Below are 15,560 nucleotides of genomic sequence, written 5' to 3'. Positions count from 1 at the left end.
TCTGTGGAACTGGAGAGAGCCAAGCCACTTTCTCCAACCTGGGCCCAGAGTCCCAGTGGCCAGAATTCATCCCCTAGACAAGAAATTGGCAGAATCCTCTGGAAAAGCTGAATGACCAAGATAAAAGACCTCACTCTTCATGTCCTTCAGGATGGAGGGGCTGCAAATAGTGGGGCCCCTCCTGGAAGACCATCACCCAGCCAGCTCTGTCCTTGCACAGGGAGCTTCCACTTTTGATACCTCTTTCTGCTGCAGTAAGAACAGGCAAGTAAAGATCCAACAGTTGAGGACAGCGTGTATACCTGTGTACTCCCACCCCGATGAAGGCATACAATGCTTTTGTTTAATTACCAGCTTTAGAGTCACGTTTGACTTTTAAAACATATACATATATTGCTTTGTTAAAAAAGAAAAGTTAAAGAAAGACAAAAGAGCCCCATTTCTCTGAGGGGTTCTTTCATCTCCAACCACACATGGACTCCCTCGAGTGAGTGGTCCCGATACAGCTTCAGCATCCATGTCATACACCCATGGGACCCCATCAAAGTGAGCTGGGTGTGCATGGAGGATGGAGAAGGGACGTGGTGTCTGCAGCCCCACCTCCTGCGACACCCAGGCTGGGTCTCATGACCTTGTCTGGGCTAGTGGTGAAGGCTGTGGGGGAAACCCAGGGCCCAGGGGCTTGTTGATTTGGTTATATAAATGAGGGCTGACTGTGCATGGAGAAGCCAAGAGAACCCCCAAGACTGAACTGAAGGTATCCCTATGGTCGCTTGGTTTTCTCATCAACAGGCCCTTTCTGCCTGCAGTGAATAGGGCCTCGCTGGGCTCTCTGGGAGAGCTGAGAGGCTGAGTGTGTTTCCCTTCCTCAGGAGCTTGAAGTGAGGTAGTTGGGTGAGGGATAAGATGAAGAGGAAGGGGCCCAGGCTGATTTCTGGTGTCCCTGTTGTACAGCACACTATGGCTGGGTGAGGGGGATCAGTGAGGGTTTCCTTACAGAAGAGTGTGGTCTAGAAACAGCTGTGAGAGGAGCAAGCCAATACGGCAGTTATCACAGTGTGAGCAGGGCCTTTGGGGGGGGGGGTGTCGCCCACCAGTGATAGGCGGGGAGGCTGCTTGCTTCTCTGTACCGGTCTCAGTTGAGCTGGAGGGAGTGTGTCTGGAAGTGGACAACCAGCCTTGGCCTGTCCAAATACATTTCCCTGGGGCTCTCAGGTTGCTCACAGATTGTCGGCCCAGAGGCAGGTGGGTTCCCACTGGTTTCTGGTGGGAAACCATTTCTGAGGGAATGCTCTCGCTCTTGGGTTGACTAGGAGGCCTGTGGGGAGATAAGCCATGGACGGTTTCCTACTGAAGGAGACAGGATAGATAGGCATCTTCAGCAGCAGGAATCCAGGAGGTGCAGGGTGGGTGCTCTGTGTTTCTGGGGTCAATTTAGCAAGTCCCCAAATGCACCTTTCCTTCCTTATCCACCCCCCCACTTCCTCTCTTTCATTTGGTCATGTTTATTGAGTGCTGACTGTATGTACCATTTTTAAAAAAAGTTTATTTATTTTGAAAGAGTGAGTGGGGGAAGGGAAGAGAGAGAGAGGCAGAGAGAGTAGATCTCAAGCAGGCTCCGCATCACCAGCACAGACCTTGATGTGGGGCTCCAACTCAAGAAACCATGAGATCATGATCTGAGCTGAAACCAAGGGTCCGATGCTTAGGCGACTGAGTCATCCAGGTGCCCCAACTGTATGTGCCATTAATCCATCCTCAGGGGAAAAGAGGGTAAAGACTCTGTTCTCAGAGACCCTAATCCTAGGGGAGACAGGCTCTCAATGAACCATCAAGAGGCAGGCTGTACCAATGCCCTGGTGAGACTCAAGAGAAAGGCGGCAGATGGATTGCAACACGGATTCTGAGGGAGCTGGTGTGGGAGACGCCATTGTACTCATTCATTCCACAGTCCTCTATCAGGCAGCATCCCTGGACAAGTTCCTGCCATCTGGGCTGGCCCTGAGATATGCATAGATGCTACTATGCAGAAAAGGGAAGGTATTCTAGGAAGGGGACAGGGAAAACTGTGTAGGAACATGAGTGGGGTGGTGGGTTGGAAGTAATTGTAGAAGGCCTGGAATGAGAACAGACTGGACTTTATTCCATAGGTAACAAGGAGAACTATGCTCGCTGGAGGAACTCTGGAAGTTATATAAAGTATAAAGAAGAACCAGTAAGAATATCCATAATCATACTTCTCATGGGCAACTTTAACAACTTCTAGATGTATTCATGTCCAATCTTTTTCTCTCTCGTGACTCTTCTTTTATAGCAGATTATATTTTACAAATGTGTTTTTCATTTGATGTTTTCACTATATTATTTTCCCATGTTAAAAATTCTTTTGGTCACATAATAGTGTATCATGTAGATGTGTCATAGTTAACATCAGTTTCCCATTTCCTCCTGTTACAGATAATACTGATGGACATTTCCAGGCACGAAGGCTTTATCTCCCCTCTCACTCTGGATTTGTTTCTTGGAAGGATTCCCAGGTCAGTGGCCCTTCAACTTCTCCAGAAAGGAGGAGGCCAGCTTCCTAGTTGTCAGAGCTATGGCATTTCTTGGCATCTGGGTTTTATTTCTTAATGGTGCCAAGGGCAGCCTCTCTCCTCTTTTGGGAGTATGAGCACAGCTTGTGGCAGGTTGGCATGTCCTCATGTATAAGGCCATGAGATCCTGAGATTGACCCCAGAGCTGGAGCGAGGGAGTCTCCCCTCAGCCGGGGATCTGCCTCTAACACTGGCTGGTGCTTGATGGCACCTGGATGGTAAGGGGGCAGGGTCTCAACTCCCTGGGTTGGAAGAGCTTGGGGGCAAGGAGGCAGCATTGCTGGGTACCAATGGTGTGCCAAGCACTGCTGCCACTGCTACCGTATGCACTGTCTCAGGTGCGTCTCCTCTAGCCTTCTCCAGCCTGAAGCCCAGACTTCTATGGTTCCAGGTCCCAGGTGGTGCCGTCAGGCTTGGAGGTCTCTGGAGACTGAACATGGGTGCTGGGCCGCAGGGTGCCCACTGGCCGCACCCCATTTCCACTCTTTCAAGGATGCCCAAAGCAGAGAATCAGGGTCAGCACACAAACACCTTTAATTTTAAAATATTTCTATTTTGAAATAATTTCCAACTAACTGAAAAGTTATGAGAATGGCAGAAAACTTCCATGTGCCCTTGACCCAGATTCACCAACGGTTTACATTTTTGCCCCATTTGCTTATGTGCACTCTCTCTCTCTCTCTACACACACACACACACACACACACACACAACTATTGCTCCTGAACATTTGAGAGTAAATTGCAGACATCATGCCCCTTTACCCCTAAATATTTCAGTGTGTTTTTCCCAAGAAAAAGGAAAATATCTCCGTTATCCACAGTACACTTACCAAAGTCAAAAATTTCATATTGATATAATACTGTCACCTGATACAAAGCCTATCTTCAAATTTTGCCAGCTGTCCCACACTGTCCCCAGATGCTCCCCCTGCCTACCTGTCTAGGACCACACACTGCCTTGTGTCCTCCAGCCTTTTAATTTCCTTCAATTTTTACAGTTCTGTCTTTCCTCTGCCTTCATGATAGTCCCAGCCTGAACTTGGCAGGGTGTCTCTCCACTGGGGCCTGTGGGTCCTCATGGTAAGGGCTAGGTGAAGCATTGTTAGCCGAGGTGGTGTGGTGTCCCCTCAGGGCATGGCATGGGCAGGTGCGAGGAGCCTCTGGTCCCATGTAGGTCATGCCAACTTGACCACTGGGGATGGTGGGCTCCTCCACTCTGCACTACTCTTTCGTTCCCCCTTTGAGCTCAGTAAGTAATTTGTGAAGAAATTATATGAGATTCTGTGGCTGTTTCTCGTCAAACTTGCCCAGTATTTTCAACCTTCATTGAAATGTTTCGCCTGAGTCTGTGATTACTACAATGGTTGCCAGAAATGTTCTAACTCCGCCATTCCCTCTATATTTATTATTGGCATTTACTGGAAGGAAGAGCTGTCACTGCTTATGTATTTATTTACAGCAGAACGAACTCATAGAATTTTATTTTGTTCAGTAAATTATAATCCATTAGTATCCTCATTTATTTTGATGCTCAGATATTCCCAGTCTTGGCCAGGAGCTGCTTTAAGTGAGCTCTTGTGGCCTTTTGACATGTTCCTATCATTTTTGGCCACTTCCTTACCTCCTGGCACAAGAAGCTCGTTCAGGCTTATAGTGTACTTTCCTTGCCTCAGTTGGAATAGCCATTTCTCTGAGGAATTCTGTTCCTCTCTCTCTTTCCCTCTATTTTTTACCTTTTATTTTTTCTGAAATAATTTCAAATTTACATAGCGTTCATAAGTCTGGCTCTGTTTTAGTGGGGAATGCTATTTAGAAACCAAGTAGTATGTGCTCATTGCTACTAGAATATTGTTTGTATTCTGTATTCAGTCTGTCCTCATGAATTGAAAGATAATGGCTTTATGATAGTGCTTTAAAGTGTTCATTTAAAATAAATTTTGGGTTACCTAGATGAGGCAATTTATAGAAAAAACTGAAGTCGATAGTAAGCCCTGGATTTGTATCACATCATACAGGTGGGATATGAATCAGTGAAGTCAGGAGAGCCCCAGATCATATTGCCGTGGACTTGGTTTTGAACACCAAGGGGCACTTTGGAGTACTCCTCCCCTCCCCCCATAAAACACTGAATGCTGAGAATGCCCAGCTCATGGCAAAGTTGGCTTAGGCTAAGAAAAATAGCTCATTTGTACCAAGTCATAGGAGTTAATGCTCTCAGCAGGACTGTGAGGCTTATAGCATTCTTACTGCTATCATATAGATGGGGAAACTGCAGCACAAAAGGCTACTCAGTGAGGCAGGGCTCCTTGGTGCTGCAGTAATTCAAGTCCATGATGGTGACCAGGGATGCTGATCTCTGCTTTCCTAATCTGGGGTGTCAGATGTGGGGCTGCGTGAAATTTCAAGTCTCTTATATTGCTAATATTCAAAGATAAAATGTTCACTGGAGTTGTCTTTCCATTCAAAACATACATTGACTTGGGTCTGTTTAAGCATAAAATTGTGACTTACTCGCTCAGTTTGTCTTAAGGGGAAGTGGTACATATTAAGGACTTTTTACCTGTCTCTACATGTCTCACAAGTCTCAGATTCTTTATATATAAAATGGGGATAAATATGGTTCCTATTTCATGAGGCTATTGTGAGGATTGGTTTCAGATAATGCACATAAACTATCAAGTGTCTGGCACGTAGTAAGTGCCCAGTAAATACTAAATATTAAAAGAAAACTACTCTGCTAATAAGAGCCAGAGTCAGAGTTTGGACCCAGGCAGTGTGGCTGAAGGACCATCCTGTTGAACCCCTACCTGTTTGGCCCCTCGCACTTGGATGCTGTCCCCCAGTGACTACCTGGATGCAGACAAAAGCCTTGGCCAGGAGCTTTCTGGTTCTGACCACAAAGGATGTGGGCAAGCCCAAGAAGTGACCAGGAGTGGGGCAGGAAAGGGAATGGGAACCTTTTGTAGGTTGCCTACACCAACAACAGGGGCAAGAAGCCCCTTGGGGGGACTGCCCAGCCCTGCCGGCTGGTGAGGATGAACCACGCTCAGCCTGAGTGAGCGAGAGCTCTGTTGACAGTGTGCTGGGTGTCACGGGACCATCCGACAGGCAGGGGAAGCATCAGACATGAAGGTGGCTTGGTGGGCCAGGAGGGAGGCCCGGCCAGAGGGCGACACAGAGCCCTGACATCAGCAGGCAGCCCTGTGATGCGGCCCAGCCATAGTCCATGGGCAGCCTGTGCATTTATGAAGCCCTTCAATATCCCCCTCTTTGATCATACATACCAGCAGGAAAACTCTGCCAAGAGGTGGTGCTGTCTGCATTTTCTGCATTTTACACATCTGACACTGAGGCACCAAGAGGCCACCTGTATGAGGTAGTGGTTAAGAACATGGGCTCTGAAGCTTCACTGCCTGGGTTCAAATTCTAGCTCTGCCATTTACCGCCTGATGACTTGGTGAATCTACTCACCCACTCTAACCTTCATTTCTTTTTTTTTTTTTTTTTTTAAATGTTTATTTATTTTTGAGATAGAGAGAGACAGAGCATGAACGGGGGAGGGTCAGAGAGAGGGAGACACAGAATCTGAAACAGGCTCCAGGCTCTGAGCTGTCAGCACAGAGCCCGATGCGGGGCTCGAACTCACGGACCGCGAGATCATGACCTGAGCCGAAGTCAGACGCTTAACCGACTGAGCCACCCAGGCGCCCCTAACCTTCATTTCTTTTTGCAAAAACTGGGGTCAGCTTGGGATCTTGTGGGGTTGAATGAGTTATCGAATTAAGCTCATCCACACCAAGTCAAATGACTTTAATGTTCTCAGCAGGCCTTTGAGGTTTATGTCATTGTTATTACTATTGTACAGGGGAGGGAAACTGAGGCATGAGAAGGCCAGAGGCAGAGTTTGAATCCAGGTGGTGTGGCTGCAGGGCCATCCTGTTTAACTCCTACCCATTTGGACCCCAGCACGTGGATAAAACGCATGAACCATGTCTGACGCTTGATTGGTGTTGCTCACAGCCACCCGGCAGGGAAGAAGTGGACCTGCATCTGAGAGGCAACAAGAGGGCTTGGTCACAGGTAAAGCCCTACCTGTACCTACTGCCCTCTGGAGAACAGAGGTGGAGGGTGGGGGCTGGGACAAGGGCAGGGAGGTGAGGCACCGGCCAAGGCTAGGTGCACATCCTCTATAGCTCCTTCTTACATCACCACTGGCCACCCAGGGTGGGGGGACTGTGGAGTGCCAGAGGCAGCTCAAAGGGCCCTATGGCTAGCCGGAAGCACCTCTTCTACGTGGACCTCCAGGATATCAGCTAGTGGAGGCTGGGTCATCTTGCCCACCCCAGGTCAACTACTGCACGGGACAGCATGTCCATCCACTGGGCCATAGGATCAGTACTTCTAATCACACCTCCTTCACGTCCTTCCTTTCCCACTGTAAGGTGAACCCCGCCATCTCCAGGCCTTCCTGTGTCTCCAATAAGCTCAATGCTGTCAGCTCCCTCTACTGCAATGAGCAGAAGACACCTCACCATGGTGGTGTGCAGGCATGTTGGTGGAGAATTGTGGTTGCCAGTGAGGCAGGGATGGGTGGCAGTTCTTCCTGGGGCCTCACCCTGGCATAAAAACTTGACTCCCTTGAGTAGGGGGAGCAGAAATCAGGCATGGGAAGAAAAAGATCCACTTGGAATCCCAGAGCACCAGATCTTGCCTAAGGATGCATTGAACTCCTTGTGTGACAGGCAAGGCATAGACTCTCCCTAAGCCTTGCTTTATCCATCTGCAAAGTGAATCTGAATTTTGATTGACCTCACAGGATGAGACAAGGACTTGGGAATGGTACTGGCTTGGGTAGGAAAGGGTGGCTGGTTCCATTCTGGGAGGGGCTGTTATTGCTTGTGTCATCCTCTCCTGCAGGGTCGTTCACTGCTGGGTCCCTGTGGACCACATAGGCTGGGCACAGAGTCAGTCCTTGATAGTACTGAATCAATAATAAATGAACTGGAGGCTTCTGTAGTCATTCTTACCAGGCCATGTCTGGAGGAAGCAGGAGGAAGGGTTTCATGTCTTCCCTGCCTTCTTCCATCTCCTCCACTGCTTGGGTCTGAGTCCTAGCTTGGGGTCTTTCCCTCTCCCAGCTGGCTGGACAATGGATGGTGGGGGCTGTCCATCTTAGAAGGTGGATCACCAATGGTGTTTATGAAGCTTAGGGAAGTAGGTCACTGGCACAGCTGAGACCTTGCAAAGCCAAGGGGCCAGGGGCACCTGTGTCCCTGTGCAGCTGAGAGAGCAGTAAAGCAAAAGGTGTCTTTGATCCTCACTCTTCTCCTTGACAAACTCAGCTGGATCCCGGATGAGATCACCAGAGGTCTAATGAAATCAGAACAAGAACTTTGCCTTTCCTGTAAGCTACCACTGTCAACCATGTAGTGGAAAGAGAAGTAAGTCTTCCTCTATGGTCCATTGTAGGTGCGTGGTGTTGCTTAGATGAAATGAAGCAAACAAGAAAGAAAAAACTCCCGCCAGAAAATTCTTTAGTATGTTATCAAGGAGAAACCATTTGGAACATTTAAGAATAGGTGTGAACTAAATGTCCATTTCTAGGGCACTAACTGGTGAATGAGTGACCTTCCTTCCTTCCTTCCTTCCTTCCTTCCTTCCTTCCTTCCTTCCATCATCCACCCATCCGTCCGGCATCCATCCATCCACCCATCATCTACCTATCCACTCATCTACCACCCATTCATCCACTCTCCCATCCAAGTTATGGAGAAGAAATAGAAGATGATGTTCATAGCAAGATGTTCACAGCATCATTGGATGAAAAAAAAAAAGGTTACAAACTGGTTACAAAAGTTGGTTATTGAGATCTTGTGTGCTTTTTGTTTTCTTCTTACTTAACTATGTTTCCCACCTTTTCTACAATAAAGATATTAACAAGAAAAAAACAACCATTTTTAAAACAAAACAGATGTACTCTCCGATTTGGGCAGCATGGAACACTGACCAAGGGAGATGTGTGTCTCTGCAGGAGGAAGCAGGGAGGGCCTGGGACACAGGCCTTGCCTACAAGCCTGCGGTGGGCTCCTGCCCGGTACAAATGAGAATCTGGTGACCTTGAGGCTTTGCACAACTTGGGTTTCCCAGATCAACCTAAGATCCCGTTCAAGGATTTTTTTTTCTCGGTGTCCTGCAGACCTAAAAATGAGGGCTGTTGGCTTACAGCCCTTTGCACACTGAGAATGTGGTCAGAGTCCTGTGTCTGAACCCAGCTCTGCCCCTGGCCAGCTAGCTGTGTGACTTTAAGAGAGTGCCCCAGGTTTTCTGAATGGCAGCCTCCTTATCTGTAGAGAGAGGGAAATGGCACATCTCTCAAAGTGTCAGCAGAGGGTCAGACGCACAGTAAGAAAATAAGAGTAAAGGGACACTCTGGTGAGGGAGATGAAACAAATACTACTTCACAGAAAAGGTGGCAGAGAAGATGGTGTGGGGCCAGGCCAGGAGCATCTAGAGAAGATTTCATGGGCCCCTCTTCTGCAGGGCAAAGTGTGGCACAGAGCTGGTGTGTGGGACTTGTCTACTACTTAATGAAGACATGGGATGAAGAGGAGAAAGACATGGGGCCTACACGTGCCTGGGGTAAGGAAGGCATGTCAGCAGAGGGGCCATTAAGCCTGGCACACACTTGGCCCTCAGTGCATACATGTTGGATGAATGAATGGACGGATGGGCGAGCTGAGTCTAGAATAGGGTTTCTGGATTTCCGTGCTGTTGACGTTTGGGGCCTGATAGACGATTCTTTGTTGTGAGCACGGGACTCCTCTGCATTGCAGGGAGTTCAACAGTATCTTTGGCCTCTCCCACTAGGTGCCAGTAGCAACCCTTACCCCAACAGGTTGTGACAACCAGAAGCATCTCCAGAGGTTTCCAAATGTTCCCTGGGGATAAAATTTCCCCCGTTGAGAACCACAGGTCTAGAAGGATGCTGGGAGCTCTCAAAGGTAAGAGGGGAGCAGGTGCTGTGGAAAAAGTGCTCAGTCTTCCTCAGACGCCCTGGGCTCGATCTCTCCCCTCTCTTCAATCACCCCCTCCCCTGCCCCCCAACGCAGCCCTGCCTGCTGGGCCCGCTGGAGACAGGGCACAGTTCCTGAGCCGCAGAGCTGGGTTTTGCCCACCAGTCTGCTGTGATGGGGTTGGGGGCTACTGGTGGTGCCTTGCCCTGCCCCAGTTCAGTCTCTTCACAGTTCTGTGGTTTTACCCTCTTGTCCCACCTTCTGTGAGTCTGGGGCCTGCAGAGCAGCTTGCTGTCAGAGGCCGTGGCCCATGGGTCCCCCAGCTCTCAACCACCAGCATCCCCTAGCCTGCACCCCAGACAGAAACTTCATTATCCTGCACAGGCAGGAGTCTATGGGAGCACTGGCCGTCTGCAGGGACAACAGGCACAGATTCCTTCACAGACCTCCAGAGCCTGCTGCTATTTGATCCCATAGGTGTCCTGCTCTGGGTATGTCTAGGCCCCTCTGGCCTGGTCCACATTATTGACTGGTTAGATGACAGCATGCACAATACCCACTGTCTTCAGATAATCCCCTGACCACAGGGGCCAGACTTGCCACTGTGCCCTTTCAAGTTTTTGTGTGCCCAGGACCAGCATCTGGCTGCACCTGGAAATGCTGTGGGGGTGGGGGTGGGACCTCCCTTCCTCCCAGGACTCCAGCTCCAGGGCCAGGTATGGCTCTGTAGAGCCCAGTGTCACCTGCAGCCTTGGCTATTTCCAAGGCTCCCCCACCTTCTCTGCAGCTGACGCCCCCCAGATCTCACCCTTAAACACTGCTTTGCTGGTGGGCAAGAGCTGAAAGGAGGCCCCACTCTTCCATTCGCTGACTGGCCGCAGGGTATTGAGAAGTCTTTCTGGGAGCCATCAGGCAGGGTGCCATCATGTGGGGTGAAGACAAGCCATCATGCGGGGTGCTCTCCAGGGTTCCGCTGGGTCCTTTGCCTGGATATTTCCTTTCCCCCGAATTCTCTCACTGTTGCCCAGAGATGTTTTTTCCCCAGTCTCCTCCAGAGGAGAAACAAAGATTCAAAAGAGGCAGGAGCCTGAATGTGGAAGTAGAATAGAGTGTTTCTACTTCCTAAAGCTGGAAAAGCCCTAGTGGGGAGCACAGGGTAGAGGAGGGACAGGGTCCTCCTGGGGGTTGGAGAGGAGGGGGTTGTTCTTCTTGGGCAGCCAGGGAACCAGCCCCTGAGTGAGGAGGGAGGGTGCTGCCTCCCACCGACTCCACACACAGGGGTTGGGCCATGGAGGGACCACTTCTGCCCTCACCAAGGCCAAAGCACAGAGTCACTGGGATTGTCCTGTGAACGGACACACCGCCACTGGTGCGTGATAAACCAAGAAAAACGTTGGCCACGTGGAGGCCAAACAGAAGAATAAAATCTTATGGCATCCAGAGCTCTTACAAAGCATTAGTACTCCAGTAGAAATTTTGAAATTTCCAACAGAAAAACAGGCATGGAATGAGAAGCCCCCCCCCCAAAAAAAAGAGCCCCCAAAGAAATAGAATACAATATAAGCAATATAAGTGTGGCAAACTGTTTAACACCATATAATGATTTAAAGAGAGAGAGAGAAGAGAACATAGAAAAAGATGTCTTTTATGTGTGGCTTGTCAGACTGTCAAATTGTTTTAAAAGTTTCCCGCTGCCTCAGTGAGCATGTGGGAAGACGTCCAGGTACCTGGCCCACAGGGATCTTCCGCTGTCCCCCTGGTCCCGGGGTTCCTGACTGTTCTCCATGAGGGTGGACATCCTGCAGGGGTGGCAGGCTCAGAGCCAAAGGCAAAGAGGGATGAATAAGTGATGGGTTTCTGGGCACAGGGAGGCAGCCGGCATTACAGTAAATGAAATCGGAACAGCAAGGCCTTCACTCACCAGCAGCTCTGTACCGGCGCCTTCTCTAAATGATCTCCTTTTGTGCACCCAAGCCGTAGTTTCATTATGGCCCATTAAACAGCAATAATTAAAACAAAATATATTGGATTTGTTTATCCTGGACTTCATAAGGATATGAGGTTTGCAATGGTGGCGGGGCAGAGCTAGGACTATAGGGCTTATAATTAGCAAGATAATTAAGGACAAGTTCTCAGCAGCAAGAAGGTACATTTCTCAGGCATCAAACTCTGCTGGTGGTGGAGAGTCCTGGCCTGGAGAGTCCTGGTGGTGGCCAAGGGGACCTGGGGCTGCTGGAAGCTGGTCCAGCCAGGGGGAGAACTGGGGTCTCTTCAGTCAGCAAAATGCTGTGCACCAGCCAGGTGCTGTTCTAGACTCCAGATGTACCATTAAGCTTGCATGCCAGCAGGGAGATGACACTAAACACGTGCCATTAAAACTTGTGAGAAGGTGTTGGGGCCCCCGCGGGGCTCAGTCGGTTAAACCACCAACTCTTGATTTTAGCTCAGGTCATGATCTCACGATCGTGGGTTGGAGCCCCACATTGGGCCCTGCACTGACAGTATGGAGCCTGCTTGGGATCCTCTCTCTTCCTCTCTCTCTGCCCCTCCCCAGCTCTCTCTCTCTCTCAAAATAAATAAAGATTTTAAAAAATTCTTTTAAACTTGTGAGAAGGTGTTGATGACTAAAAAAGAAATGAAGGCAGGAGAAGAGCAGAGAGTTGGGGAGAGTGGAGCTGTGGTGTCCCTAGAAATCTCTTGAAGAGCTGACTTTGAGTTAAGGGTGGATGAAGTGTGGGCCGGAGCCCGAAGGCTTCCCAGACAGTGAGAAGGGCAAGCACAGGGTGGGAAGACTGGCCAGGTAGGGGCGGCGGGTGGGGGGTGGCAGCTGGGAGGGTTTCTGGAGGGGCTTCTCTGATGGACCAGGAAGCTGACTCAGTGGTGTTTCCTGCTGTAAAGGAACAAGCTACCCCCCTTTGCAGCTTGGGGCCTCCTGGTGGCAATTGTTGGCTCTGGCTGAAATCAGTAGGGTGATTCTGGGTTGATTGGCTCTCTGTGACTTCAGGATAGTGGCCATTTCAGAAGTCGCCCAGCTGCTTGGTAACTCTTTCTCAAGGAAAGCAGAGATCTGAGAGAACTGGGCTGGAAGAACTAGGAACGCAGAGACCCTCCCCACTCCACTTCCCTGCTTCCGAAGATGGACTTGCCTAGGATATCCTCACCCGCCTTCCTTCCACTTCCCCAGTCTCCTTTTGAGGCACTCATGGCTAATCTGAATTTAGATTTTCATGGAGTTTATGGTGTTGACCAGTGATCCAGGAAGTAGGGGTGTAAACAGAGAGCCCCATCTGCTGGTGGCAGCTTCCTCTAAGACCCACCAAAGTTGTGGAGCGGGTTTAAGGGAGGCCCTCAGGACCACTACTAGATGAACCTGTTTGGGGAAGAAATCAGCCAGGGGCCTGGAGTCTTGACTCCCCTGGCATTTGACCTTGTGAATATCTTTCTCTCCAGCCCTGGGAAAGAAAGCTCTAACTACCTGCCTGTTCCAGGACCTGCCTCCATAGCATTCCAGCCCACATCCCAGTGTCCTTTTGCCTAAGGTTTCCTGATTGTGACCTCTGCCCCCGACCAGCGCTTTTACCTAAGAGTCTGTCTGAGGGGATCAGGGGCTCCATCCAGACTTCCATCCCCTGGCAAGGGTGTTCTCAGCAGTACCTGACATTCCAGACCGGCAGGGGCTGGGGGTGCCAGGCTGGTCCCTTTTTAAAGGATGGAGACCTGAAGTGTGCTCAAGGCAGAAGGAAAGCCAAAAAGAAAAATGTTTAAGTGGGTATGACCTTTTACAGAAACGAGGAGAAGTGAGAATCGCTCTTTTGAAACTTAAGTATGCTTATTCTTTGATAATTTGTCTACTGAAAATTTATCTTCAAAAAATAACAATAGGTGTATGATCCCACAGTAGTCCCCAAAATAAGATAGTGGCAGTAACTGACAGTTGTCTCCCATTATCTATTCCCCCTGTTCTATCTAATGGTAGAAGCTGCCCTATTCATCTGGCACAGGGATGTCAAGATAAGAACTGTTTCTAAGGCTAATGGTGGGTGTGGCCACAGTTCTGGCCAATGGGAGGAGAGCAGAGGTAACAAGTGCTCCGTGTAGACCCTGAGAGGGCTGTGCCTCTGAAGGAAGGATGTGTCACCTTTTCCACCCTCCCTGGTGACTGCAATGCTGATCTGGGGAGGGGTCCTCCTGAGCCATGGGGACAAGGACCACACCCGAGGAATAGTGGAGAAACCAGGTCAGGGGGAGCCTTGCCACCTCACGGAGCACAGCCACCTTACCAGACTGGATGTCCACATAAAAGGGAAATAAACTGTCTTGTTTAAGTCACTATTTCAGGTCTCTATTACAGCACCTGGACATATGTCTAACTACCCGTATAGAACCTCTAAGAATACTGTGAAACATTCAGTGATATCGAAAGATATTCACAATATTACTAAGTGAATAAGAAACTAAAAGACTGGGTAGTGGTACAATCCTGGGTTTTTTTTGTTTGTTTAAAAAGTATGCATACAATAAATTTATGTAAAACACCATAAGCTATATAATAACATATTAATGATTATCTTTAGGTTGTGAGATTATTGATGGTTTTAGTTCATTGTCTTATTGATACTTAAAAAACATTTTAACATTTCATTTATTGGGGCTTTTAGTTAGTTAAGCATCCGACCCTTGATATCAGCTTAGTTTGTGATCTCACTATTGTGGGATTGAGCCCCGTGTCGGGCTCTGTGCACTGAGTGTGGAGCCTGCTTGGGATTCTCTCTCTCCCTCTCTCTCTGCCTCTTCCCTAGCTTGCTCTCTCTCTCAAAATAAACAATAAACATTTATAAAAATGTTTAATTAATTGATTGATTTTTCCTTTAGACAACTTTTTCTGAAGAATACAATAAAAGGAAAGTCAGCCATAAGCCCACTAACTTAAAAAAATCTATCTAGAAAAAAAAATCTAGGGGTTGTAAATTCAGATGCCTTCAGAGGTCAGGCAGAAATCATTGTGTGAAGGGGCCATGGCCAGTTGTGTTCTGTACAGTTGTTTTCAATTTTCAAATAATATAAAATAAAGTCAATATCAATTCTGGTCAAACAGAAAAACTCTCATAGCCAGGTGGCAACCTCTGCATACAGTGAGAAATGAGGGTTTCTTTCCCCTAAACCCATTCCCCACTCTGACCTCCCCCGTCTAAACACTGTTTATAGCAGAGAGGAAAGGAGGTAGGCATCACTTGGACAGAACAGAGTTTAGCATAGGCAATGCCAGATGGAGGCAAGACTTGGGACGGGGGCAGAAGGGAGAGGGAGATAATGGGAATACCAGAGAGGCAGGCATGCTGGGGTCTTGACAGAGGAGCAGAAGGGGCAGGCTGTTATCCACTCCCCTGCCCACCCCCCCACTTACCTTTATGAAAGAGAGCCCCCACCTGCTAACAACCACCACCACATCCACGGAGCATTTTACCACTTCATAAACAACTTCTGAGATGGGAATCATTTCTCTTTTGCAGATGGGGAAATTGATGTTCAAAAAGTCAGATGACTAGAGAGCTGGAAAGTAGCAACAGGGATTTTGGATGTGAAATGCCATACGCATTCTACTACCTCAGGCTGCGGAGTGGGGAGACAGAAAGCTCGAGAATGGCTTGTGAGTCAAGTTTGGCAAGACAGCTTAGGAGAATGCTCTCATGCTGTTGTACCTTTCCTGCAAGACGGGACAGTGCATCTGCCGTGCTTTGCAAACTGCAAACTGTGAGTCACTTACGACCATCTTGGAGGTGACCGCTGTGACTGAGAGGTTTGCGGCACGGTTTAGTAAGAGATACAGGAGAGAAGGGACGATTGATTGGCCCTTGATTCATGTACTTATTTATGCCCTGACTTGTCTGAGAGAGCATCGAAGGACATAAGACAGCACTGCAGGGAGAGGCATTGATCGCCAAATGTCTGTT

The sequence above is a fragment of the Panthera leo genome, chromosome D2, assembly GCF_018350215.1.
Source record: "Panthera leo isolate Ple1 chromosome D2, P.leo_Ple1_pat1.1, whole genome shotgun sequence".
NCBI lineage: Eukaryota > Metazoa > Chordata > Mammalia > Carnivora > Felidae > Panthera > Panthera leo.
Note: the sequence above shows the minus strand (reverse complement) of the source record.